The sequence below is a fragment of the Papaver somniferum genome, chromosome 8 (assembly GCF_003573695.1).
Source record: "Papaver somniferum cultivar HN1 chromosome 8, ASM357369v1, whole genome shotgun sequence".
In the NCBI taxonomy this organism is placed as follows: Eukaryota; Viridiplantae; Streptophyta; class Magnoliopsida; order Ranunculales; family Papaveraceae; genus Papaver; species Papaver somniferum.
The window spans coordinates 171989932-172015582 of record NC_039365.1 but is presented as its reverse complement, the minus strand read 5'-3'; the positions used below and the strand labels follow the sequence as shown (position 1 = coordinate 172015582).

The 25651-nt window shown below is 39.3% G+C and overlaps 1 pseudogene; it reads right to left on the bottom strand.

Annotated features, from left to right (window-relative positions):
* Window positions 1-2216: 2216 nt before the first annotated feature.
* On the bottom strand, window positions 2217-2316 carry LOC113307231 (annotated as a pseudogene).
* Window positions 2317-25651: the final 23335 nt, after the last annotated feature.

Below are 25651 nucleotides of genomic sequence, written 5' to 3'. Positions count from 1 at the left end.
TAACAGCTGTTTTGTAACTCCGATACACTGTTGCAAACAGTCTGTGTTATTACTTTTCGCTCTTTTAATCATCTTTTGAGCAACAAACACATATTTTGAGACCATGATTAATATGAGGAGCTAAACCGCATTGCTGAGGCGATAGAGGAAGCTATTTTTCCTACAAAAAATGGTATATTCTATTTTATCTTTTTATTTGCAATAATTATATGATTATTTGCGTTGAACTATTATTGAATATGATTTTATTTGAGTGATTGTGATCTATTTTGATGGAGTATGCTTAGTTTTAAGACTTTTGATGCTTCATACTTGGTATTTACAATTACTACTTTTGAAAATCTACTTGTTGCAATATTTTAGAATCAAATTAAACGAGAAAATTGTATAAATATAAGTATTGGTTTAATCACTTTGAACTTGGAAAATAGTGGAATCTTAGCCTCGGTGTTTCTTTTAATATTGATATCATCTTTGTTTGAGTTCGCTATAATTTTTATTGTGTTTTCTATTTTAGTTTTGAATTTAAGTCTAAAAAAATCCTTCACAAGTCTGAGAAACGACACTCTTTTTACCACTATCTACAAATTATATCAATTTTTGGCGCCGATGCCGGGGACTTGTTTTTAGGGTTTTAGATTTATTTTATTTTTATTATTTTTAATATTTTTTTATTATTTGTGTTATTTTTTTATGTTTTTGGGTATTTATCTTGTGTCTACAGGTTCTGGATCATAAAGAAAATTGAGCCAAAGAGTTTGGTGATTTCATAAAGACTTGGAGATACAGATTAAAGCAAAAAGAACAGAAAAGAAGACAATTTTATTTTAGACAATTTTAATTTAGGGTTTGTTTATTTTCTTTAAAAAAAAAAACTGTATTAGGGTTTATTATTTTTGTAATTTTTCTTTTCTTTTTGGACTTTTGGACATTATTTTTTTATTACCCTACGGAAGCGTACTTTAAATATAAACTGTTTGCAGAGAAGGAGGACAATTACGATATTGTCTCTGCACCTTGGGTTCGTACACTTGACATCGGAGTCAGTGGACCGAGTCGACTACAACCGATTCATCCCCCGTCTGGAACGGGGGGTAAGATTCTAAACACTCGCGAATCCCCTGTCAGCGAGTTACTGGACTCCTTCGTATGCATATATGTTGAGGAATGAATATGGACATTTATTTTTCTAGTAAAGGGAAAGGCCCGACCATACAAGATAAGGGTTCGGATTTCATCACCGTTCTCTTCTTGCCCTCTTTAGGAACACGTAACCTACGCGAACCTAAGCCTAAAATTTTGACTAGAACGAGACCGATAGGGTAACGAGCTTAACAGGAAAGTCATTCGAAAAATATTGGTTACTCTTTTAAGCATACTTCGAAGTTCTTGACGGTTTCTGTAAGTTGAATGCGTGACTGCGCCGCCTTGTAATACCGGTGAGGCCTTGGGTATCAAAGCTCCACCGAGCTTCCCTCGCCTCTATTCAACTTACGTTAACTCGGATTGATTCCAGAGGGGTTTGCTTAAATTGTAACGAATTCCCGTTCGAAGGATTAGAAGCTGGTCTAGAAACAATCTAAGTGGAGCCATCATGCTTTTTGTTTGCTAGAAATCAATAGGTTTGATTTGGTTGAGTCGGCCTTGATCTGTGTTTGCTTACCCTTCCAATTTAGAAAATTCTATTGTATGCCTGAACGTAAAAGAGACGCACTAGGTAGATTTGTTAAAGAGAAACCTAGTAGTTCGAAGCGTCTCGATTACCTTAATCTAGAAAGTCCGACTTTTGAAGAGTCTGTTTTTGAACGTCCTTTGACTGAGGAGAGAATCCTGTTGCTCCGATAGCGCCAGAAATGGCAACTTTGAAAGCTTTGTTGAATCCAACTAGGACTACCGTCCTTCGTGTATTAAGTTAGCTGAAACGGAGGCACCCTATGAACTGAAACCTGGGACCTTACAGATGCTCCCAATCTTTTTAGGGAAAGAAAATGAAAACCCTTATTACCATGTTAGGGATTTTGAGGAAATTTGTAGTACTCTAAGAATTAGAGGCTTAGATGATGATGCTTTGAAACTTAGGTTATTCCCATTTTCCCTGAAAGATAAGGCCAAGTCGTGGCTGTATAGTTTGGACTCCGAGTCAATTGAGACATATGAACAACTTACATCTGCCTTTTTCAATAAGTTTTTCCCTAGGCACAAAACATCGTCTATTAGGACGCAAATATGCACATTTTCACAACAAGAGGGAGAATCTTTATATAGGTATTTGGAAAGGTTCAATGATTTATTATCCCAGTGTCCTCATCATGGTTTAGAAAAGGTTAGGCTAGTTCAGATCCTTTATGAGGGTTTAGATTATTCCACAACGACCATGGTTGAGTCTCTATGCACTGGTGGATTTGAAAACCAAACTGTTGATGCGGCGATGGAATTTTTTAATGAAATCGCCGAAAAAACCCAGCAATGGGAAAATAGTAGGGCACCCCAGAAAACAATTCTTTTAAGTAGAGGAAACGTTAATAGGGTAGAAGGAGGCTATGAATCAGATGCCAAAATTGCTGCTATAGCAAAAAGGTTAGAAGCCTTAGAAGTGGGCCAGACTAGTGGTAGAGTGGAGCCTTTTTGGGAAGGCCAGAATATTGAAGAGCAGCCAATGCTCTTTATAATAACACTAGATTTGATAACCGTCAAAAGATTGACCCATATTCAGAAACCTATAATCCTGGTTGGAGAAACCATCCGAACCTTTCGTGGTCTAAGGGCCAAAGTCAAGGTCAGTTTAGTAATTCTAATGCTCCCCCAGGTTTTGGCTATACTAAGAATCCTTCAGGACTAGCTCAGTTTCAGAATCAGTCAGATAAGAAAATCCTAAGTTTAGAGGAATCTCTCGCCTTGTTAACTCAGCAAACTGCAAAATTCAGTTATCCGTAGAACAGAGTCTACAAGCTAGTAACAGGATAGGACAAGAAAATAGTCAGGCTATTTCCGAGTTAAAAACCCAGGTTGGTCTGATAAGTGATTCTTTGAGAGAAAAAGGTAAGTTTCCTAGTCAAACACAACCCAACCCTAGAGGAGTTCATGAATTAGGTGCAAAACCATCGAATCAATTGAATGCTGTTAGAACCCTTAGAAGTGGTAGAGTTGTAGACAATAAGGTAACCATGCCCGATAGTGAACATACTGTAGTTCACCCCTCAGGATCTCACCTCTCAGGACCAGTAGCTGAAGAGACTGATAAAGTTTCTGATGATGTGAATTCGGTTCCTGAAAGGTCTGATTTTATGCCTAGAGCCCCATTTCCTCAGCTATTAGTACCAACAAAGAAGGAATCGAACTTTAATGACATAGTGGAGGTTTTTAAGCAAGTTACCATAAACCTTCCTTTATTAGATGCAATTAGGCAAATTCCTTCTTAAGCCAAGTTCCTTAAGGATATGTGTATGCGAAAGCGAAAACTTAGCGTCCATAAGAAAGCCTTTTTAGCTAGTCACGTAAGTTCAATCATTCAGAACACCACAACTCCAAAGTACAAAGACCCAGTTTCTCCTACCATTGCTTGCACAATAGGTAACTTCCGGGTAGAAAAATCATTAATTGACTTAGGAGCCAGTGTGAACTTACTGCCATTCCATGTATACTTACAGCTAGGACTTGGTGAAATGAAACCTACTCAGATGACACTGCAGTTAGCTGATAGGTCTGTTAAAATCCCTCGAGGTGTTATCGAGGATGTTCTTATTGAGGTCAACAAGTTTATTTATCCAGTGGATTTCGTGGTCCTAGATACCCAACCTGTACCTGACCCATAGAAACAGATACCTGTGATTTTAGGTCGCCCATTTTAGCTACGTCTAATGCGATCATTAACTGTCGAAATGGTGTGATGAGTTTATCTTTTGGTAATATGACTATGGAGATGAACATTTTTAATGTCAGTAAGCAACCTCACGAGATAGATGACACATGTGTTGAAGAGGTGAACATGATAGAAGCCTTAGTTCAGGAGTCATTACCAAACATTTTGTCTGAAGACCCATTAGAAAGTTGTCTATCCCATTTTGGTTTAGATTTTGACGACGATAGCACTATTGAATAGGTGAATGCTCTATTAGATTCTACCCCCGTGTTAGACACTGATAGATGGAAAGCTAGGTTCGAACCATTACCAGTTTCTGAGACTATCCTAATTCCTTCTTTAGAAAAGCCTCCGAAGTTGGACCTTAAACCACTACCCGATACTCTAAAGTATGTGTTTTTAGGCCCATCTGAGACTTTACCTGTGATTGTAGCTTCCAATTTGGATAGTGATCAGGAAAGTAGGCTAGTAATTGTACTTCAAGACAATAAGGAAGCTTTAGGGTGGACTATAGCAGACATTAAGGGTATAAGTCCTACTGTGTGTATGCATCAGATTCATTTAGAGGAAGACTCCAAACCTTCTAGGGAGATGCAATGTCGACTGAACCCTAACATTAAAGAGTTAGTTCGAAAAGAGGTGCTTAAGTTGTTAGATGCGGGTATTATTTACCCAATTTCAGACAGTAAGTGGGTTAGCCCTGTTCAGGTTGTCCCCAAGAAATCAGGTATCACTATAGTCCAGAATGACAATAATGAATTAATCCCAACCCGAGTGACCATGGGATGGCATGTGTGTATTGACTATAGGAAATTGAACAAGGTCACAAGGAAGGATCACTTTACCCTTCCTTTTATCGACCAAATGCTAGAGCGATTAGCTGGACATAGTCACTATTGTTTCTTAGATGGCTACTCGGTTATAATCAGATCGTTATTGCCCCAGAAGACCAAGAGAAAACCACTTTTACCTGTCCTTTTAGTACCTTTGCGTATAGACGCATGCCTTTCGGGCTATTAATGCCCCTGCAACTTTTCAGCGTTGTATGATGAGCATATTTTCTGACATGGTAGAACCATTTTTAGAGGTCTTTATGGATGATTTTTCAGTGTTTGGTTCATCTTTTGATGAGTTCTTGCATCATTTGACATTAGTGTTGACTAGGTGTAAGGAAAAAAATTTAGTGCTTAATTGGGAAAATGCCATTTCATGGTTAAATCAGGAATTGTGTTAGGGCACATCGTCTCTTCAAAGGGTATAGAGGTAGACAAAGCCAAAGTTGACCTTATTAAGACTTTACAGGTCCCAAAAACCGTAAAAGATATTAGGTCATTCCTAGGGCATGCAGGTTTTTACCGTCGATTCATTAGGGATTTTAACTTGATTTCTAGACCTCTTTGCAATTTGCTTGCTAAAGATGTTAAGTTTGTCTTTGATGATGCTTGTTTAGAGGCTTTTGAGAAGCTTAAGACTTTACTCACTACCGCTCGCATAGTCCAGGAACCTACCCTTTGAGATTATGTGTGATTCTTCAGATTATGCTATAGGCGTCGTTTTAGGACAACGAGAAAAAAAATTACTTCATGTGATTTATTATGCTAGCAAAACTCTGAATGATGCCCAAATGAACTACACAACTACCGAGAAGGAACTTTTATCCATCGTGTTTGCCTTGGATAAGTTTAGGTCCTACGTATTAGGTTCTAAGATCATAATCTATACAAATCATGATGCTTTGAAATACCTTTTATCTAAGAAGGATACCAAACCTAGATTGATTAGATGGATCCTATTGTTACAGGAATTTTCCCCAGACATTAGAGACAAAAAGGGTGCAGAAAATGTAGTAGCAGACCACTTGTCTAGGCTAGTTGTTAGTTCCCCTAGTGATTCCCTTCCTATAAGGGATAGCTTTCCTGATGAACAATTGTTCTCTGTTTCCCAATCACCTTGGTATGCAAATATAGTGAATTATCTTGTTACTGGTTGAACCCCTCAACATTGGGGTAAACAAGATCGTTCTAGGTTTTTAGCCGAGGTTAAGCATTTCTTTTGGGATGACCCTTATTTGTTTAAGTATTGTCTAGACTAGATCATTAGGCGATGTGTACCTGAGAGTGACCAGTCCAGTATTCTCTCCTTTTGTCATGAACATGCATGTGGAGGTCATTTTAGTTCTAAGAAGACTGCTGCTAAGATTTTGCAGTGTGGATTTTACTGGCCTTTGTTGTTTAAAGATTCCCATAGTCATTGTGTTTCTTGTGAGCGTTGCCAGAAGTTAGGAACCATTTCCCGTAGAAATATAATTCCTTTGAACCCTATTTTAGTGATTGAGGTCTTTGATGTGTGGGGCATTGATTTTATGGGTCCATTTCCTATTTCGTTTGGTTATCTTTATATACTGTCGCTGTAGACTATGTGTCTAAGTGGGTTGAGGCGGTTCCGTGTAAAACGAATGACCACAGGGTCGTAGTACAGCTTTAGAAAGAGAATATACTTACACGTTTTTGTACGCCGCGAGCTATAATTAGTGATGGAGGTTCACACTTTTGTAATAAACCGTTTGCTCTTTTAATGAAACAATACGGTATTACCCATAAAGTAGCAACCCCATATCACCCTCAGACTAGTGGTCAAGTAGAGGTTTCCAATAGGGAAATTAAACGTATTCTAGAGAAAACAGTTAATCCAAACAGGAAAGACTGGTCGTCGAGGCTTACTGATGCCTTATAGGCTTACCGTACTGCGTTTAAGACACCCATTGGAATGTCACCTTATCGTTTAGTGTTTGGCAAGGCATGTCACCTGCCTGTTGAGTTAGAGCATCGAGCCTATTGGGCTATTAAGAACTTAAACTTTTCACTTGACAAGGTAGGAGCTCAAAGAAAGATCCATCTCAATGAGTTGGACGAGATTCGTAGAGATGCATACGGTAGTGCTAAGGAGTATAAGAACAAAATGAAACTTGTTCATGATAGGAATATTTTACGAAAGTCATTTTCTCCAGGTCAAAAAGTTCTTCTGTATGACACTCGTTTGCATCTATTCCCTGGGAAGTTTCCCTCTCGGTGGACCGGTCCTTTTGTGGTCCGTACTGTTTTTCCTCATGGCGCTATTGAGATTGAGACACCAGATGGTAGTAGTTCTTCGAAGGTTAACGGTCAGCGATTGAAGCCCTTTTTAGAGCCTTTTACTACAGGTGATGTTGAGGATGTCCCTCTGGAGGACCCTGTTTACCTTGATTGACCATCGAGGCGATTTGTATGTTTTATAATATTTTTGTAGGTTTTTGGTTACACTTCACCCAGGTACTATCTTTCCGACATCTCTCTTTACTATTTCCTCATGTTACTTATATTTTTGGTATTATTCTTTAATTAAAAACATTGAGGACAATGTTAGATTTATGTTTGGAGGTGGGGTTGAACTTTTTGTTACCTTTTCGTTGCAATAAATAAACTCCAGAGCCTAGAAATTTATCCCTATTAAGGATGACACTAACCAATCTAAGTGGATGAAAGCATTTTGGTTGTAGGAGTTGAGGAACCAATCTGACTAGATGGAAACATCTAAAGAGTCTATTCATAAAAGCACAGAGCTCAGGTGTTAGAAATAACATGATAGTTTCACCATATCTCGTTGAGTCCTTTTCACTTCTGTTTTTATTTTGTTTTGTTTTTAAACAATGTTTCTCTAAGTGATTAGGTGGGGCTAACGATTCAAGTTGTTACCAATGCTAGGGTGAATTAGAGTGCTTGAGATACAAAAAAAAAAAGAAAAGAAACTGAGACCAGACCATCAGACCAACTAGAATAATTTAATAAAATCGACCACTGGTACCCTTGTATATGCCAGTTGTGTTGACCTAGAGTTAGGATTATCGACCACTGGTACCCTTGTATATTCCAGTGTATTGATATTAGTCAGACTAGTATCTCAGTCCATTAGGATAGGTTCATTTTGGCGGAGGCCTTCAGACAGATATGAGAAACACCGTTCACCTAGTAAACATCAAAACCATCTATGTTTTTCTCTATATCCATCTTCTTGATCTATCCATGTGATTAGTTTCGACTCCGGATATTGATGTCCATACTGCAACTATCTGAGTAGAGCTCTGTCACTTATATATGAATTTTAGTATGCTCTGATATAATCTCAATTGTATATATTGTTAGTGCTCGATTTTGTATTTATTATGGCTTTTTGTGTCTTTGTAGGTGTTTTTGGAGAAATAAGCTTTTGCGGGAAAATTGGCTCGAAAAGTGGTATTTGCGCTCGTGGGAGAAAATTACTATTCGGACTCTCAGTTTGGAGGGGTACCCAGAGGATAAGGGGCACACCATCTTCTCTGTTTGAAATTCAAAAATGGCGGGAAAATAAGTGCAGTTTCTGGCAGATTTAGGGGTTGTGATTTGGACCAGTTTCAAAGAGATTCAAACATTGATTCTCATGGGCTAAGCCTGTTTTGGCAATCCAATGTCGGTATAGGTGATGGAATGGAAGAACTTTGGCTGGATACTAAGTTTTAGTTAATCAGGGAAAGGTATTTTTCTCGGATTTATATCGATGATTTTCTGGGCAGATTTTGTTGGATTTTCTCGTCAAATTGACTTGGTTCGGGCCTGTTTAAGCCAAACAGGATTGGTAAGGCTTGTGGATTCGAAAACATAAGGAGATACTCGGGATTTGCTGGAATTGAAATAAGGGAATTTACGTGAGATAAAGGGATAATATCATCCCTGTTGGATTGAGTATATATTTGGAAAGAGTTTCGGTGAGAAAGGACTCTCTGTTAGGGACGCGTAGAAAAGATAAAGAGGGAAACAAATCCCGTGTTTGGAAAGAAAGGAAAAGCCGAGACTTTTGGTTGAAGAAAAATATTGTGAAGATTTTCCAGGGATTTTATTGATCTGTTGTGTATATATAGGCTGTTGGGAGGTCGAGCAAGGGTAATCGAGAGTTGGGGGAAGTTTAGAGAAGAACAGAGAACGAAATCAAGAGTTGCAGGAAATCGTTTCTGCTGGTGCACAAGGAAGAACACGAAGAACAAAATTCCATTGAAGACAGTCGTTTCCGGGGTCTTAAAATCAACGACAAAGCAACAGTATTTACAACAGTTTTCTGTAACAGTTCCATTGTAACAGCTGTTTTGTAACTCCGATACACTGTTGCAAACAGTATGTGTTATTACTTTTCACTCTTTTAATCATCTTTTGAGCAACAATCACATATTTTGAGACCATGATTAATATGAGGAGCTAAACCCCATTGCTGAGGCGATAGAGGAAGCTATTTTTCCTACAAAAAGTGGTATATTCTATTTTATCTTTTTATTTGCAATAATTATATGATTATTTGCCTTGAACTATTATTGAATATGATTTTTATTTGAGTGATTGTGATCTATTTTGATGGAGTATGCTTAGTTTTAAGATTTTTGATGCTTTATACTTGGTATTTACAATTACTACTTTTGAAAATCTACTTGTTGCAATATTTTAGAACCAAATTAAACGAGAAAATTGCATAAATATAAGTATTGGTTTAATCACTTTGAATTTGGAAAATAGTGGAATCTTAGCCTCGGTGTTTCTTTTAATATTTATATCATATTTGTTTGAGTTTGCTATAATTTTTATTGTGTTTTCTATTTTAGTTTTGAATTTATGTCTACAAAATCCTTCACAAGTCTGAGAAACGACACTCTTTTTACCACTATCTACAAATTACATCAGACTGGCCACAGCTAGGGCATGGCCGGCCGACTAAGTTGCTCGGTCCCACGACACCTTTCCCTATTTTATAATATTATTTCTCATGAAACCATGAAAATATGGGAAAACCGTGAGTTTTGCTCAAACAAGGAAAGTTGCTAGAATGAAGGAGTTTTCATGAGTTCATGAAAATAATAAAATAAATAAAATAATGGAAGAGGCATGGGATCAGCCACGGCTAGGGAATGGCCCGACCCATGGGCGCCTCTTTATTATTTCACTGTTATTATTTTATCTCTCCTGTTTTGTGTAGGATTCCTCGTTTGTCCATATTTTGGAATGCTCGTTCGTGCATTCAGGTGCTTGGTCGTGCATCATCGTTGAGTACACTTGCACCATTTTATTGGGGATTACTCAATGATGGTCCAGATTCCCGGTTGTTGAGTATTTATTACTGATTTATGAAATTCAGTGGAGAACGATTCATAAAACTGAGCAATAAAGTGAGTAGTCATTTATTATCAGTCCATAGAATCAGCTGTAGATTTGACCATGGATTCGGAATAATAAAATGATAATTTTATTACTGTCTCATGGAATCGTAGATTTTACCATGAAATCGGAGTAATAAAATAGGTGGTGATATTACCATAACATGAGATCAGTGGTGGATTCGACCATGAAATCGGAGTAATATCTATTACTATTTCATGAGATCAGCCGTGGATTCGATCATGAAATCGGAGTAATACATTTATCTATTACCACTCCATAGAACCAGTCGTGAGTTTTACCATGGAATAAGAGCAATAAGATAAGATAGATTATCTTCTAGGAATTCAGTGGTGAATATGACGTAGAATTTAATCTCTTGCGTATAGTCAGTGAATCAGCGAGTGTTTCCAATGTCTCGAAGAAGTTTTTGCCTCTCAACATTTCATGTATGGAGGACCGCCTGAGTCTATACACGGAAACTCTACATAGTCAAGGAACAGTGAGTGTTACCGGCCTCCTGAAGGCGTTATTGCTCTCAATCTTACGAAAAACCGCCCAATCGTTCTTCTATGTAGAGGCGAATTCCTCTATGTAGTTAGGGAACAATGAGTGTCACCGACATCCTGAAGGCGTTAAGCTCTCAATATTACGGAGAGCCGCCCATTTCCGTTACTCTAGATAGAGGCTATGATGAAATTCCTAGTATTGAACGCTCCGGAGAGGCCTTTCGAGCGACATATGCATCATACTTCGTAAAACACTAATCGTCACATGGATTCCTGAAGCCGTGTCAGAAACATGTAGTATCATGATTTTACGGTTTTGATCTTTGTTGAAAATCCACCATCAACATTAAGTCCCCTGCTTAGTGAGGGAGAATCATGTTCCACAGTAAGCTCTAGATGGTGATCTTCAGTTGACGAGAGATTAGTGGTTGAACTCAGTCTACAAAGGCATTCTCAAAATCTCCAATTTACTCCAATGACGTCATATGCGAGCAAATGTTCGGGTGGAGATCCTGGAAATGTAATAGAGCGTCATCCCGTCAGCACGGAGAGATGAGGCACTGCTGATTTGAGCGACTGAAGGTCTAGTTTTGGTCGGTTTAGGATTTATGGGTCCGGGCCCAAAAATAGAAATCCTTATCTTATTAGGTTTTTGGAAATAAATTCATATAAAGGAAGAAACCCTAAAAAATTTATTATATTTTTTTTTTGTTGTATGTTTGATGAGTTGTTGAAAATTCCAAGGACCCATAGTTGCATGCACGCGTAGGTTTTATGAAAATTTGTTGTTTCGGAAATATGTATGCACGTTCGTTCGATAGTTTAAGAAACGAGCAAAAAATCCCTAGTATGAAAGAGATATATATATATATATATATATATATATATATATATATATTGTGAATAGAAAAGGTTTAATTGCAGTAGATAAAATTTTGTTTATGAAGTTTTCATGAATTTTTTTTCAAAGCACAGGGTTCCAAATATTTTAGGAATGCTCGTACGTTCGCTAGTTCAAAGCAATAAACAATAACCCATGGTATTAAAGAGATTTTTGGAACATACCACCTTATAATAAATTTTTTGTTTGTGAATCTTTGAAATTCTACTTGGAATATGCGGACTTTCTCAAAAATAGAAAAGATGCTCGTCTCATAGAAAAATGCTCGTTTGAGCAAAAATAAGGTTTCTTTTTTTATAAGAAAAACTCACGTAATTTTTTTTTTTTTTTGGAACCGCACGTGAGTTTTTCTTAAAGAAATTTTGATAAAAAATCAAAAAGAAATTTTGAGCAATGGTTAGAGATAAACAATTATATGCTATGATTTTATGAATTTGTGGCATAAAATCATGGGACATTCACACGAAGAAGTTATGTAAATTGTTCATAGTTTTGTGAAAAGTCAGTGTTAACTCTAGAATGATAGGTTTTGCTCGTCTTCGCAGGTTTGAAGGAGTGAACAAGTTTTCGAAGTTTCGTGTCATCATTAAAGTCTAGTCTAATCGTAAAATAGGTAAGAGTTGAGGATTACCATTTTTGTGATTGCGAACATCTTAATTATGCTTTGATTCTGTTGTGTTAACAAAATCTGAATGTGGATGTCGCATCAATTTTGCAAGAATGCCTGATTCTCCGAATAATGATGCCTTCAAAGACGACGCAAGTATGGATGAGGTCTTCGTTGATGAATAACGGGAAGAGGAAGCACCTAGAACCAAAAACATTCCAAATACTAAGGATTCTTTCTTCGTGATTCAACATATTCGTCGTGAAAAATGTCTCCAGTCCCCAGCATTTCGTCTTATGATAAATCCCAGGGGTGTTACTCAGAAGAAATTGGTGACTCCTCTAGCAATTATTCGTTTCTGTCTTCAGCGGAGACAATTTTCTTTCTCGATCATAGAATTTAAGCTTTCTCGTCGACCCTTAGAAAAGTTCTCTGGATGGGCAAGACATATACTGAGTTTTCCCCACGTTCGAGGTATGCTGGACCATGTACAGGTGACAAGAGCTATTCAGGCATCTGGAGACCTGTTTATTTATCATGATGTGCGAGGTATAATGGCTCTGATGGCTCGCTGGTGCATTCCAACTCACACTTTCCTATGTAGATGGGAGAGTTCACCATCACCTTAGAGGATGTTGTTGCTTTGTTGCATCTTCTAGCTACCGACAATTTTCCCAAAGGTCTTTCAGCGGAAGAGATGGAAATTTCTAACATCTTGGCAACCGAGATGGAAGAAATTAACAAGGTGTCCAGCAAATGTTGTTATGCTCATTGGTTGACACACTGGTGACCGAGAGATGCTGATCATGACAGGCCTACCGACGGTACGTTATCTATTGCCGTTTTTTGTGTTTGTGGATGTCCAGGGATGTCTTTGAAGATAGTGGAATGTTGTTGAAGCCGTTCGTGATCCCTTTTGCTATTAAGATGGCCCAAGGTGAGAAGCTCCCGATCGGTAGTCTTTTCCTGGGAACTTTATATTAGAACCTGGATTCTTTGGTTATGGACTCTTGTGTCTCGAACAGCTTCATGAAAATTGAGTGTTATGCTAACACGATGTTACTTCAAGCTTTATTGTGGGAACGCTTCTAAGACTATGCACCGGTTCCTAGTACTATCTTACAAGGGCCAAATGCTGATTTCTACCACGTTCTTACTGAGTAACGGCGAAAAGTATTTTATGCTGAGTTGCACTCCTGGTTACTCGATATCAACAATTCATGGAGACCTTTCGATAGAAGAGTATAACATTGATAGGGAAGCTCGGCAAATGGGTATGGATCAGTGTGTTCCAACTTTCCGAAGTAATAGACCATTAGTTGAGAAACTTAGGACTTTCTTAGATCGTACCAATGAAGAAGGAAGCAGTTACTGGTTCCCTTGCTCTACTCGAATGACATATGTAACTCCAGGTTACATAAACTTTTGGTCTCAGCAGCTTGAACGTTGATATGATTTTGCGATGGACACCCAAACTTCGTTGAAAGATCCTCCTTCTGCTGAGATGATCACCACTTCGACCGAGATTGAAGCCTCTCCCTGACAGTGATAAGAGAAAAACACCTTCAGGGTGTTCGCGAGTACGTATGTTTTTCATAACCGTCATAGAATTATGATAATTGCATTCAGACTATTTCATGAAGTTTTCACAGGATGGTCGTGCTGTGAGACATCAAATAGATGCAAATTTCTTGGAAACAGAAGCAATTGTCGGTGGTGAAGAAGGCAGGAAAAAAAAACTGTAAAATGTTGTTCAACGCTGTAAAGTCCTCAGTCGTTTCATTGGTGAGCTGTCGAAACTTCCTTCCCCGTGATTTCTTCTTATCCGTGAAACCAGGATCATGAAACAAATGTTTGTTACTTTGTTACAGAATTTTTCTCTGACAAGTATTGACGATCTTCGATTTACTGCTGTTGGGAAAGCGGCTCACGAATCCAGTGATGAATAAATCGATGTAAGTATTTCTTCACATACTCGATCATGATATTTCTTGAGTAAGAATAATAACAATCATGGATGTATCCAGGAGGAAATTGTTGTGGAGAATCAACATGGTCATATCGTCCATTCTCCATCAAGTGGTAATGAGCAAGAGAGTTTCCAGGTATCAGGATTGGAAGAAAGTAATAATGCTTCTAACATTGATGTCGACCAAACTAATCTTCCGAGCACTTTAGAAACTCCTCAAGTAAGCATCCACTCTTCTTTCTATTCATAGAAGTATAATATTTCTGACTTCTTTATGAATATATGAGAATCCAAATGAATAAATGAAATTTTTTGCCGAAATATGTCATCAGAAAATTCATAACTCAGATTTTAGCAAAAACGTCATAAAATCTTCATCCGATGTCGGATTTTCACGATCCACCCATGAATTCTCATCACCAGGAAATTTCCAAGCTTTATCAAATAATCTTTTTGGGTTTTGAGCACGTTTAGAGTTCGAAATCGACGAAACAGTGAACTTCCAGGAGACCTTCAGAAATTTGTCAGCTGGCATGTGGTTGGATGTTTCGACCACATATTTTTGCTAGTTTATCCAAATGCTATGAAATTTTTATATATTGTAGAGGATATCCATACAAAGAGAATGGTATATAACTCAACCTTAGATTCGTCACCAATTGATCCCAGTTCACCGTCTTTTACAGGAAAGTGAAAAACTCTTCAGATGAGCTCCACAGTAAAACGTGTTTTCATGACTTCCACTTTATTTGATCATGTTGTGAATGCATAATAATGAACCTCGATGGTGTTAGATTACTTACACCTTAGGTTTATGATTTATTTTAGTTTCCTTGCTTGGATTGCTCTAATCCCATGTAATCTTCATTATAGGTGCCAATTATTGAAGTTGGGAATGATAGAGCCAATGACGACGATTCGAGCAATACGGTGAATCCAAATGATGATGCTACCATATCTGCACCTCAAAGTAATGAGGATGTTTCTACTGAAGTTGTCGAGGAAGAGATGATTCCAATTTCCACTACATAAGAGGTAGAAGAAACCGTGCCTGTCGCGGAAGAAACTGTGATAGACCAAATTGACTCTGCTGCTTCAATGGAAATATAAGAGGATACTCCAGTCGTAGAAGAGTTCTCTCTAGAGATGGGAGAAACCGTTCCAGCAACGGTAGGAGTTGTTGAAAATCGTATGGTGTTATACAAGTATCCTACTGCAAGGGTCGTTCTTGTTCCTCTATTTGGTGAGTCATACCCACACCATGAATTTGTCGGTGGATTTAGCGTTACCAGTGCATATGAGGCCATGTATACAGAAATATGGGAGAGGTATGGTCACATTATCGTCGCCACAGATCCAAAAAAGAGTTATTTCTCCATTAATCAGGTAGGAGCTCTTTTGCGAGTTATAGATGACATGCGAACCAGGGCCAAAAATACCGTAACTCCAGGTGTACTCTTTGATTGGGAGCACAATTTGGATCATGCTGAGAATCTGGGATTCAACGTGGGATGTATTCGTGAACGAATGGGAGCTATCAAATCAGCAATCAAGGAGAATGTACCTCTGACAAGCGATGATGTGACGAAGCAGGAGATGGAGGTTTTATTTTGGTTTTGGTTTTTGGATAGGTGACTGATTGAGGATTTTCTTTTGGAGTTGATAGGGATTTTTTTTTAAGTAAAAGAACTTTGATAAATTGCTGAATTCAAATACTGAATGCAAGTATTGCAAACTTTTTAGAGAGATTGAAAATACAATGAAAGAAAATCCTAAATGCCAAATCCAGATATTTTGGACGTTCATGTCTTGAACTCCAATATCTCAAATGTCCATGTTTTAGGCTTCAAAATCTTTGAGCCATTTCTCAAGAATCACTGCTACAATGGATTTATCATCCATGTCGATCAACTTGTAGTACCCACCGACCACGAATTTGGTGAACATAAAAGGCCCTTCCCAGTTAGGCTTCCTCCTTGAACGCTCTTTGAGTTTAACTGCTTTTAGAACTAAATATCCTTCATGAAATTTTTTGGGTTGGGTTCTTCGTGCCTTGAATATCTTCTGCTGGTCAGGGATTCCTCGTACATTAGGATTCCAGGTCTGAGAAGCTCTCTGCGGCACGTGTGGACACTCATTCAAGGAAGAGTACTCAGAATATTGGTTGTCAAACTCGGTCATTATTATAGCAAATATCGTGTTTGTGAGATGTTGGATCCGTAGATGCTCTGCATCTAACCACTTGGTGTAATATTGTTGAGGCGAAGCCAGCAATTCATAGCGTTTGGTGACATCCAAGTTATGATCATAATTGTGTCCCCGGACCAGGGTAACATGTTTGAAAGTTGATAATACAGGCACATGAGGAGGAATAAGACTTGCCTGAGTGCGGAACCTCTTGAAGAAATCGTGTGCGCTCTCCTCAGGTTTTTGTGTGAGCTTCATCAAGGCTTCGACTTTCTCCATATGTTCGAACGATGGATCATCCTCCTCTTCTTCTGAATAAGATCTTTCCTCCACAGAGAAATGTGCAATTGAAGGTGTCAGAGTTACCTTTTCATCATGAATCCATGTTCTTCCAAGAATTATGACATACCCTGGATCTTCTCTGATTATGTGAAATTTGGTTTCCGTCCAAGTTGAATCAGCTTTTATCTTGAGAACAATGTAAACGTATGCATCCCTAGAGATACCTTCATGGTCTCTGAATAAAACCGGAGCATGAGTGGCTTCTTGTTGAGTGATGCCTACAGCTCTGAGAGTTTTCAAAGGGATGATGTTGACAGCGGTGCCAACATCGACCAACGCTCGCTTGAATTCATTTCCCTTGATATGCACAATGTTGCGCAGTCCCCAGTCGTACATCTCTTTGTCAGTGACTGGAGATTCGGAGAGCATTTCTGGAATGGATAGTTGTTTCCCATACACTACATGGTTCAAAGCCTTGAACATGTCTATCCTTTGATCCTTCGATGGATATAGCAATTCGTAGGCATGTTCGATCAATGATTGAACAACTTATTTGACTGGTTGTTTAGAGAGTGTAGAGGTTATGATTGGTAGAGGATTCTTGTGTACCCCTTCAGTCCCCAGTTCCCGTGAATCGGCCTTTTCCTTGAATATGCGCTTCAAGATTCTGCAATCACTCGTCGGATGGCTGACATACCTATGAAAGTGGCAGTAGCGCGGATTCTCCATTTGCTCCTCTGTTGACTCTTTCTTGACATGAGGTAGTTTGATCACACCGTCTTGGACCCATACTTCAAATAGCTCGATCACCTCTTCGATAGGGAAAGGAAAATCCGGTTCTTCCTGGTCGTCCTGTTGCTGACGCTGAGATGGTGCTTGAGTAACCTGATTGTCCTTCTTTGGTGACTTTGTAGGATGATATGTTGGAGAAGCATTCTTATGTTGTCGCATTTCATCTTTTCTCTTGCTCCCTTCAACAACGTTCATAGAGGGTTGAACGTTATATTGTTTGTTAATAAGGCGTCTGGTACTGTGGGTGTCTCGTGGCTCCTCCACTTTCACGACTTTTTTTCTTTCCAGTAGGGCTGGAGCAGTAGTTGCTGATCTCTTGGCCGCCTCATGAAGTTCAGATAAAGTTTGGAACCAGAGATTTTCCAACAGAGCTCTGTAGACCGGGATCATCTCGTTGATGCACAAGTCCACCAGTTGTTGTTCAGTGATGTTTGGGTCATGACAATCCAAAGCCTGGATTCTGAACCTTTTGACATATTCATTTGGATGTTCACCGCTCTTCTGGGCCATTCTTCCCAAGTCAGATAAAGTGATCTGCTCAGAGATGAAGAAGTGTTTTCTGTAGAAGGCATTAACCATTTCCCCCCAGCCGGCGATGCTTCGAGTTGCAATGTTGTTGTACCAGGTTTATGCTCGGCCTGTCAGGGATTTTGATAATTCCTTCAGACGCACAATATGGTTATGCTCGTGCTCATCTAGTGCCTCCAAGAACCGAGACACATGTTTCTCGAGCGTTCCCTGTCCCATTGTATAGTGTGAATATTGGAGATGTATATCCTTTTGGGAGAGGGATCCTTTGTACATCAGCATGATATGGAGGCTGGTGGCGATGAACCTACGATGTCTTTCCTTTTACATGGTTCTCCAAGAGACGTTCGATATCTTTACGAGTGATGAAACCAGATGGTGGTGGATCGTCTGTAGCCTTGCGGACATCATCATTATCTACCACGTGAATGGGCGAAACTTCGGGATCAGCAGACGGAGATGCTTCTGGAGATTTTCCTTTGTCTTGGGCTTTCTTTGACATCTTGTCTGTAAGAATTTTGAGATGAGTGCATAACTCTTTCTGAGTATCAACCATATCCATTTGACTCATGGCGAGAGTTTCTTGAATCTTCATGAGATCGTCTATGGTAGGTGGGTTTGCATTGATTTCCTCAGGAGACCTGCCAAAGAGAGGATTGCTTCCAATGTTGGTTTGAGGAGGATTATTTTCAACACCACCGGTATTGGGGATGGGAGTGGTTACTGGAGAACCACTATTGTTGCTAGTGCTAGCATTGTTTGTATTAGGATTAGTGACTAAACCTGACCTAAGATCAACCATTTTGTGAGAATCGGGATTGCAACCGAGAGATTAATCTGCTAATGCAGTCACTAATCTATAGATGGGAAAAAACAGTTTGCTGGTTTTTTAGGAAAGTGAAGAGTCGAGCGTGCGGACGAGACTCCTCGACCGAGCAAACTACTGAACCTCAAACAGATGCACTGTAAAGGGAGTGCTTAGATTCGAGAGATCAATCTGTAGGAATCCAGCCTAAACCATTTCAATGGCCGTTGCAGAGTCAATTCGGTCACAAAGAGGGAGATGGGTTGATCTGTAGGAGAGAAGCTGAGAATTTTATGGGATCAATGATGATCAAGGATTGTGTATGTGTTGAAGGTTTCTGCAAATTGATGAACTGCTGAAGTTGAGTTCTGTGAATAAGTTTTAATCGAGTTGTTGACGAATGATGACCCCCCCGTTGTCCTCGATTTACACTTATTTATAACACCCTGATCCCTGTAAGTGTGACGGTTTCTTGAGTGAAAGAGTGGGAAAGTGGAAGATCGTGGTGAAACCAGTTCTAGATCGTGCGGAGACTTGGTTAACCGTCCACCTACTACTTTGCTAACTTCTTCAACCATTGCACGATTTACTCACATTCTCATCATGGATGAATCCACGTGTCGTAGGCTGCCAGACCAAAACCCTAATTGATATCCCCCATTTGTGACGTGATTGATGTCTCACGAATCGTGGAGTCTACATGACATACGTGTATTTAATTAGTCACGTTGACTGATTTAGACAATGAGTCTTGGTTTTGTTTAATTGAGCATGAATGAATAATTGCTCAGTGATTCATGGATCGAACGTACGTGTTCTTATGTTGATATTGCTCGTCTGAGCAAATATTATTACATTCGAGGAACTAAACGAATTACTGAATATTGATAATTGGGTCAATATTTGAGCAACTGAGCAAGTATTGCTCAATTCGACGAGTTGTTTATTCGTGTCATGACCCAATAGAATATTAATTAAAATATTGGTAGATTACCAAATATTACATATTTAATCCAGTTGTTGATTGCTGGATTAACATAAATTTTATTAGTGCTTGAACTGGCTCAGAATGATGATTTTGTGGAGCGTTTGTTCGAAACCCTAATTTTTGATCAATTGTTCACCAATTGATGAATTGTTGAAAGTAATTCATGAGTGAGGGAGGGGACGACCATATGGAATGAGAGAGTCCATATGGCGCCCAAGTTCTCGAGTGAGCGTGCACCAGGTCGGCCAGTTGGTGAAAGAATGATGAGTAAATGCCGGTTTCATCATTTAGTGAAATAGTGCTCGACTGAGCATTAGGTGGTAAAACCTAACTATAAAAGAGTGAGGGACCGACTAAGAGGGCATGAGACCGTACCTTGGTGGTCGTGGGCCCAGCTGATGGTCGTTTGAGCGAACTCCAAGTTGGTTGAAAAGAGTTTGGACCCAATATGAGAAATTGAGCAAACTAGGTCAGAATTGTGAAAACGTGTGGGACCGGCTCTTTGCAAGACCTAGGGCCGGCCTTGGTCGGTCAAGGAGGCATGCTCGTGTCACCACGATGTCCGTGTCTCAGTCCTAAGAGTTTCGGTATTTTCTGATGTGCGTTTGAGCAATGTTGTGGGTTTTCAAAAGAGCTTTATCTTGACAGAAATTCTTGTTTTTTTGCTCGAATGAGCATGTGTGCTAGTCGGTCGGTCGTGTGACCATGTTGACTTTTGTCTTTTTCATGGTTTGAGCAATATTTGAGAAAATATGAAAAAATCATGATCTTTGCTCAAACAGAGGAGTTTTCACGAGATGAGGGAAATAATATTTATGAAAGAATAAGGATTGCAAGGTGTGGGACCGGCCACGGCTAGGACATGGCCGGGTGGCCAAGTTTCCTGGTCCCACGACACCTTTCCCTATTTTATAATTTTATTTTCATGAAATCGTGAAACTATGGAGAAACCATGAGTTTTGTTGAAACGGAGGAGTTTCATGAGATGAGGGAAATAATAATTATGAAAGAATAGGGATTGCAAGGTGTGGGACCGGCCACGGCTAGGGCATGGCCGACCGACCAAGTTGCCCGGTCCCACGACACCTTTCCCTATTTTATAATATTATTTCTCATGAAACCATGAAATATGGGAAAACCGTGAGTTTTTCTCAAACAAGAAAAGTTGATAGAATGGAGGAGTTTTCATGAGTTCATGAAAATAATAAAATAAAGAAAATAATTGAAGAGGCATGGGACCAGCCACGGCTAGGGCATGGCCCGACCCATGGGCGCCTCTTTATTATTTTATCTCTCCTGTTTTGTGTAGGATTCCTCGTTTGTCCATATTTTGGAATGCTCGTTCGTGCATTCGGGTGCTCGGTCGTGCATCATCGTTGAGTACACTTGCACCATTTTACTGGGGCTTACTCAATGATGGTCCAGATGCCCGGTTGTTGAGTATTTATTACTGATTTATGAAATTCAGTGGAGAATGATTCATAAAACTGAGAAATAAAGGGAGTAGTCATTTATTATCACTCCATAGAATCATCTGTAGATTTGACCATGGATTCGGAATAATAAAATGATAATTTTATTACCATCTCATGGAATCGTAGATTTGACCATGAAATCGGAGTAATAAGATAGGTGGTGATATTACCATTTCATGAGATCAGCCATGGATTCGACCATGAAATAGGAGTAATATCTATTACCATTTCATGAGATCAGCCGTGGATTCGATCATGAAATCAGAGTAATACATTTATCTATTACCACTTCATAGAACCCGTCGTGAGTTTGACCATGGAATATGAGCAATAAGATAAGATAGATTATCTTCTAGGAATTCAGTGGTGAATATGACGTGGAATTTAATCTCTTACGTATAGTCAGTGAATCAGCGAGTGTTTCCAATGTCCCAAAGACGTTTTGCCCTCTCAACATTTCATGTATGGAGGACCGCCTAAGTCTATACACGGACACTCTACATTGTCAGGGAACAGTGAGTGTCACCGGCCTCCTGAAGGCTTTATTGCTCTCAATCTTATGGAGAACCGCCCAATCGTTCTTCTATGTAGAGGCGAATTCCTCTATGTAGTCAGGGAACAATGAGTCTCACCGACATCCTGAAGGAATTAAGCTCTCAATCTTACGGAGAACCTCCCAATTATGTTACTCTACATAGAGGCTATGATGAAATGCCCGGTGTCGAACGCTCCGGAGAGGCCTTTCGAGCGACATATGCATGATACTTCGTAAAACACGAATCGTCACATGGATTCCTGAAGCCGTGTCAGAAACATGCAGTATCATGATTTTACGGTTTTTACCTGTGTTGATAATCCACCATCAACATTAAGTCCCCTGCTTAGTGAAGGACAATCATGTTCCACAGTAAGCTCTAGATGGTGATCTTCAGTCGACGAGAGATCAGTGGTTGAACTCAGTATACAAAGGCATTCTTAGTATCTCCAATTTACTCCAATGACGTCATATGCGAACAAATGTTCGGGTGGAGATCCTGGAAATGTAATAGAGCGTCATCCCGTGAGCACGGAGAGATGAGGCACTGTTGATTTGAGCGACTGATGTTTTCTTATTATACCATCTATTGATTCAATGACGCCCCAACGAAGCCCCTAGGAGACATCGTGTTAGAAGTAAAGGCAGGACCAATGAAGATCGAAATCTGGTTTAGTGTGGTCGATGATCCATCTCCCTACAACGCCATTATCGGTCGGATATGGGTACACAAACTCAAAGGATTAGCAGCAACATATCACCAATACCTTAGATTCCCAACGCCCGAAGGGGTAATGGAAATTAAGAGAGATCAGGTCACCACCCGAGAATGCCAAGCTATGCAAAACCAACTCAACAATGAACAAGATGAGCAGCGGAAGTCCCGCAGGAACAAGAACAAGGAAGCAGCTAAGGACAAGGCAATCGACCTATATCTCGAAGAAATTTCGGGAAAGAGCTTGAAAAAGGAGAATGTCGTCTTAACTGCCGAAGCTTCTACTTCAATGGCTAAGGGGGTTGAAGATCCTGGCAAATAGCAATTAAAGAACGTCCCTCTCCTAGGGGAAGAGAAGCCGACATTCACAGTTGTAGAACCCACGAAGGAGATCAATATAGGGACCAAAGAAAACCCGAAGATGATCAATATAGGCACTCTAATGTACAAGGAACGAGAGGCATCCCTGATCAAGCTACTTACGGAGTATGCGGACATATTTGCATGGAAACTAGGAGACATTCCAGGTATCAATCCGAAGATGATCCAACACGAGTTGCGGATAAAGCCAGGCACGAACCCTTTTAGACAGAAGGTACGAAAAATCGCACCAGAGTACCATCATGCGATCGATAAAGAGCTCCACAAGTTGTTAGAGGCAGGATTCATTAAGGAAGTGAAGTACCCAACCTGGATTTTGAACATGGTTATCGTACCAAAGAAGAATGGAGGAGTAAGGATATGCATCGACTTCACCAACCTCAATAAATCATGTCCAAAAGATAGTTACCCACTCCCGAGCATTGACCAATTGGTAGAAGTTGTTGAAGGATACGAAGAACTGTCATTTATCGATGGATATTCTGGTTACAATCAGGTAGACCTGGCAGAAGAAGATCAACAACATACGGCGTTCTACACCCCGCACGACCTCTATTGTTACACACGAATGCCCTTCGGGCTGAGGAACGCAGGGGAAACATACCAGAAGATGATAGACACATTTTTGTGTCTAAATTATACTCAATGTCTATTGTTAGTGCTCGATTTTTGTACTAATTTTGATGCTTTGTGTGTTTGTAGGTGTTTTTGGAGAAATACACTTGTGTGGAAAAAGTTGCTCAAAAAGTGCTATTTGGACTCCCGGAGAAAAGTACTAACGGCACCCTCAATTTGGATAAGGGGAACCTCAGTTGGGCACATGCTATTTGCACCCCCAGTTTGGTTACGGGGACACCATCTTCTACCTTTCAAATCTGTTTTTGGCGGGAAAATCTAATTTCAAAGAACCAAAATTAGGTTTGGCAGTTTGGACGAGAATGAAGGAGACTCAACGACTGGGAATTGTTGGAATGACTTGAATGGTGGTAACAGGCGTGGTATGGTCGATTTAGTCAGCTATATTTGGCTAGATTCTCGGTGAGAAGAAAACAGGGGAGTGCGTAGTTGAGAAGAGTTTTTCACGGGATTGTACGTGTTTTCTGTGCATGGCGTAAGATGGATGTGTGTTTAACTACTTCTGGGAGTGTGTCAGATGTGCAAAGACGCGTGAAGATGCAAAACAGGGAAGAAATCTCCGTATCTTGCATGGGAATATTTTTTATTAACTGTCGAGAATTATTTGGAGTTATGAGATCATATTCTCGGTCAGAATGGGTATATATAGGCTGCTAGCACCACATAGAGAGGGGGTCGAGAGTCTGGGGGGCTGAGGAGAGCCAGAGAAGAAGAAATTCGAGTTTTCCAAAACTCGGTTTCTGCTGCTGCTGCTGTTGATGAACATGAAGAACACGAAGAACGGACCTGCACCAGCAGTCGTTTTTCTACAGTAATAACGACTCACACCTGTGTTTCGTACATCAGGAAGACTTATTTGCTACAGTTTTTGCGACACAGCTGCAGCAGTCTTATTTTGTCACTGAGGGTCGTAGTTCTCTGGTTTGTAACATATATAATTGTTACAAAACCGGTTTTATTGTATTTCTCATATTCTCATCATTTGTAAACCATTTTTGAGCATCAATGAAATTCTTTGAGAGGTTTTCCAACATGATGCGCGGCTAATTCTCTCGTAACCAAGGCAATGGATGAAGCTATTCACACATGAACAATGGGTAACTATTTCATTTTCTCTAATATTTAATTACAATTCACTCAATCACTACTTTTGCAGAGTTCTTAAAAGTTTACATAATTTTCTTCATTAGTTGTGATTCAATTAGATAGGTTATGCTTTGGTTAGATAATCTATGCTTAAGGGATACAATTAATTTATGAGAATATGTTTGATTATTTGTGGATTAAGAAATAAAGGATTAAAAGGATAATTAGAGTTATGAAATATTTGACATCATTCATGTGTAATAGTGGATTCTAGTGTCTTGGTTACCTCTCGCCCACTTTGTTAATATTTTTGTATATAATTTTATTAAATCTTTAAATTTAATCTTCACAAGTCCGAGAGTTTGAACCTCATTACTACAACATCATCAAAAACATAATCATTTTGGCGTCGTTGACGCGGATTTATGCTTAGGTAGAATTTTTAGGTTTTTTTTTTATTTCATTTGTTCTTTTTACGTTTCTTTGGGTGTGTGTTTGTATTACAGGTTTGAAGTTGGATACTAAAGACTTGGAATCAAAGCTTAAAGCCAAAAGAGAAGGAAAAAGACAAAGCAAAAATAAAAGCGAAAGAAAAATTAAAAAAAAAAAGAAGAGAATTTAATTTTTTTTCTTAGAGACCTTCCATTTTTTGTAATTATTTTTTTTTATTTCTTTTCTTTTGCACTTTATTTGGACTTTGGACTTGGACAATTATTTTTTTTTAAACCCTAAGGAAGGGTACATTAAATATAAAATTGTTTGCAGGGAAGGACGACGATTACAATATCGTCTCGGCCCCTCGGGTTCGCACATGACATAGGAGTCGTGGATCGAGTCGACTTCAGCGGTTCTTCGCCCGTCTGGTACGGGAGGTAAGATTTCGAAACACCCGTGAATCCCCTATCAGCGGGTTTATTGTATGCCTTAAGGTGAATATATGCTGAGGATTTGAATACGGTTGTTTTAATTTCCTAGTAAAGGGAAAGGCTTGGCCAAATTAAGATAAGGACTCGGATTTCATCACTGTTTCCTTCTTGCCCGCCTTAGGAAAACGAAACCAAACGCGAACCTAAGCTTAAAATTTTGACTAGAACGAGACCTATAGGGTAACGAGCTTAATAGGAAAGTCGTTCGAAAAATATTGGTTACTCTTTTGAGCATACTTTGAAGTTCATGATGGTTTCTGT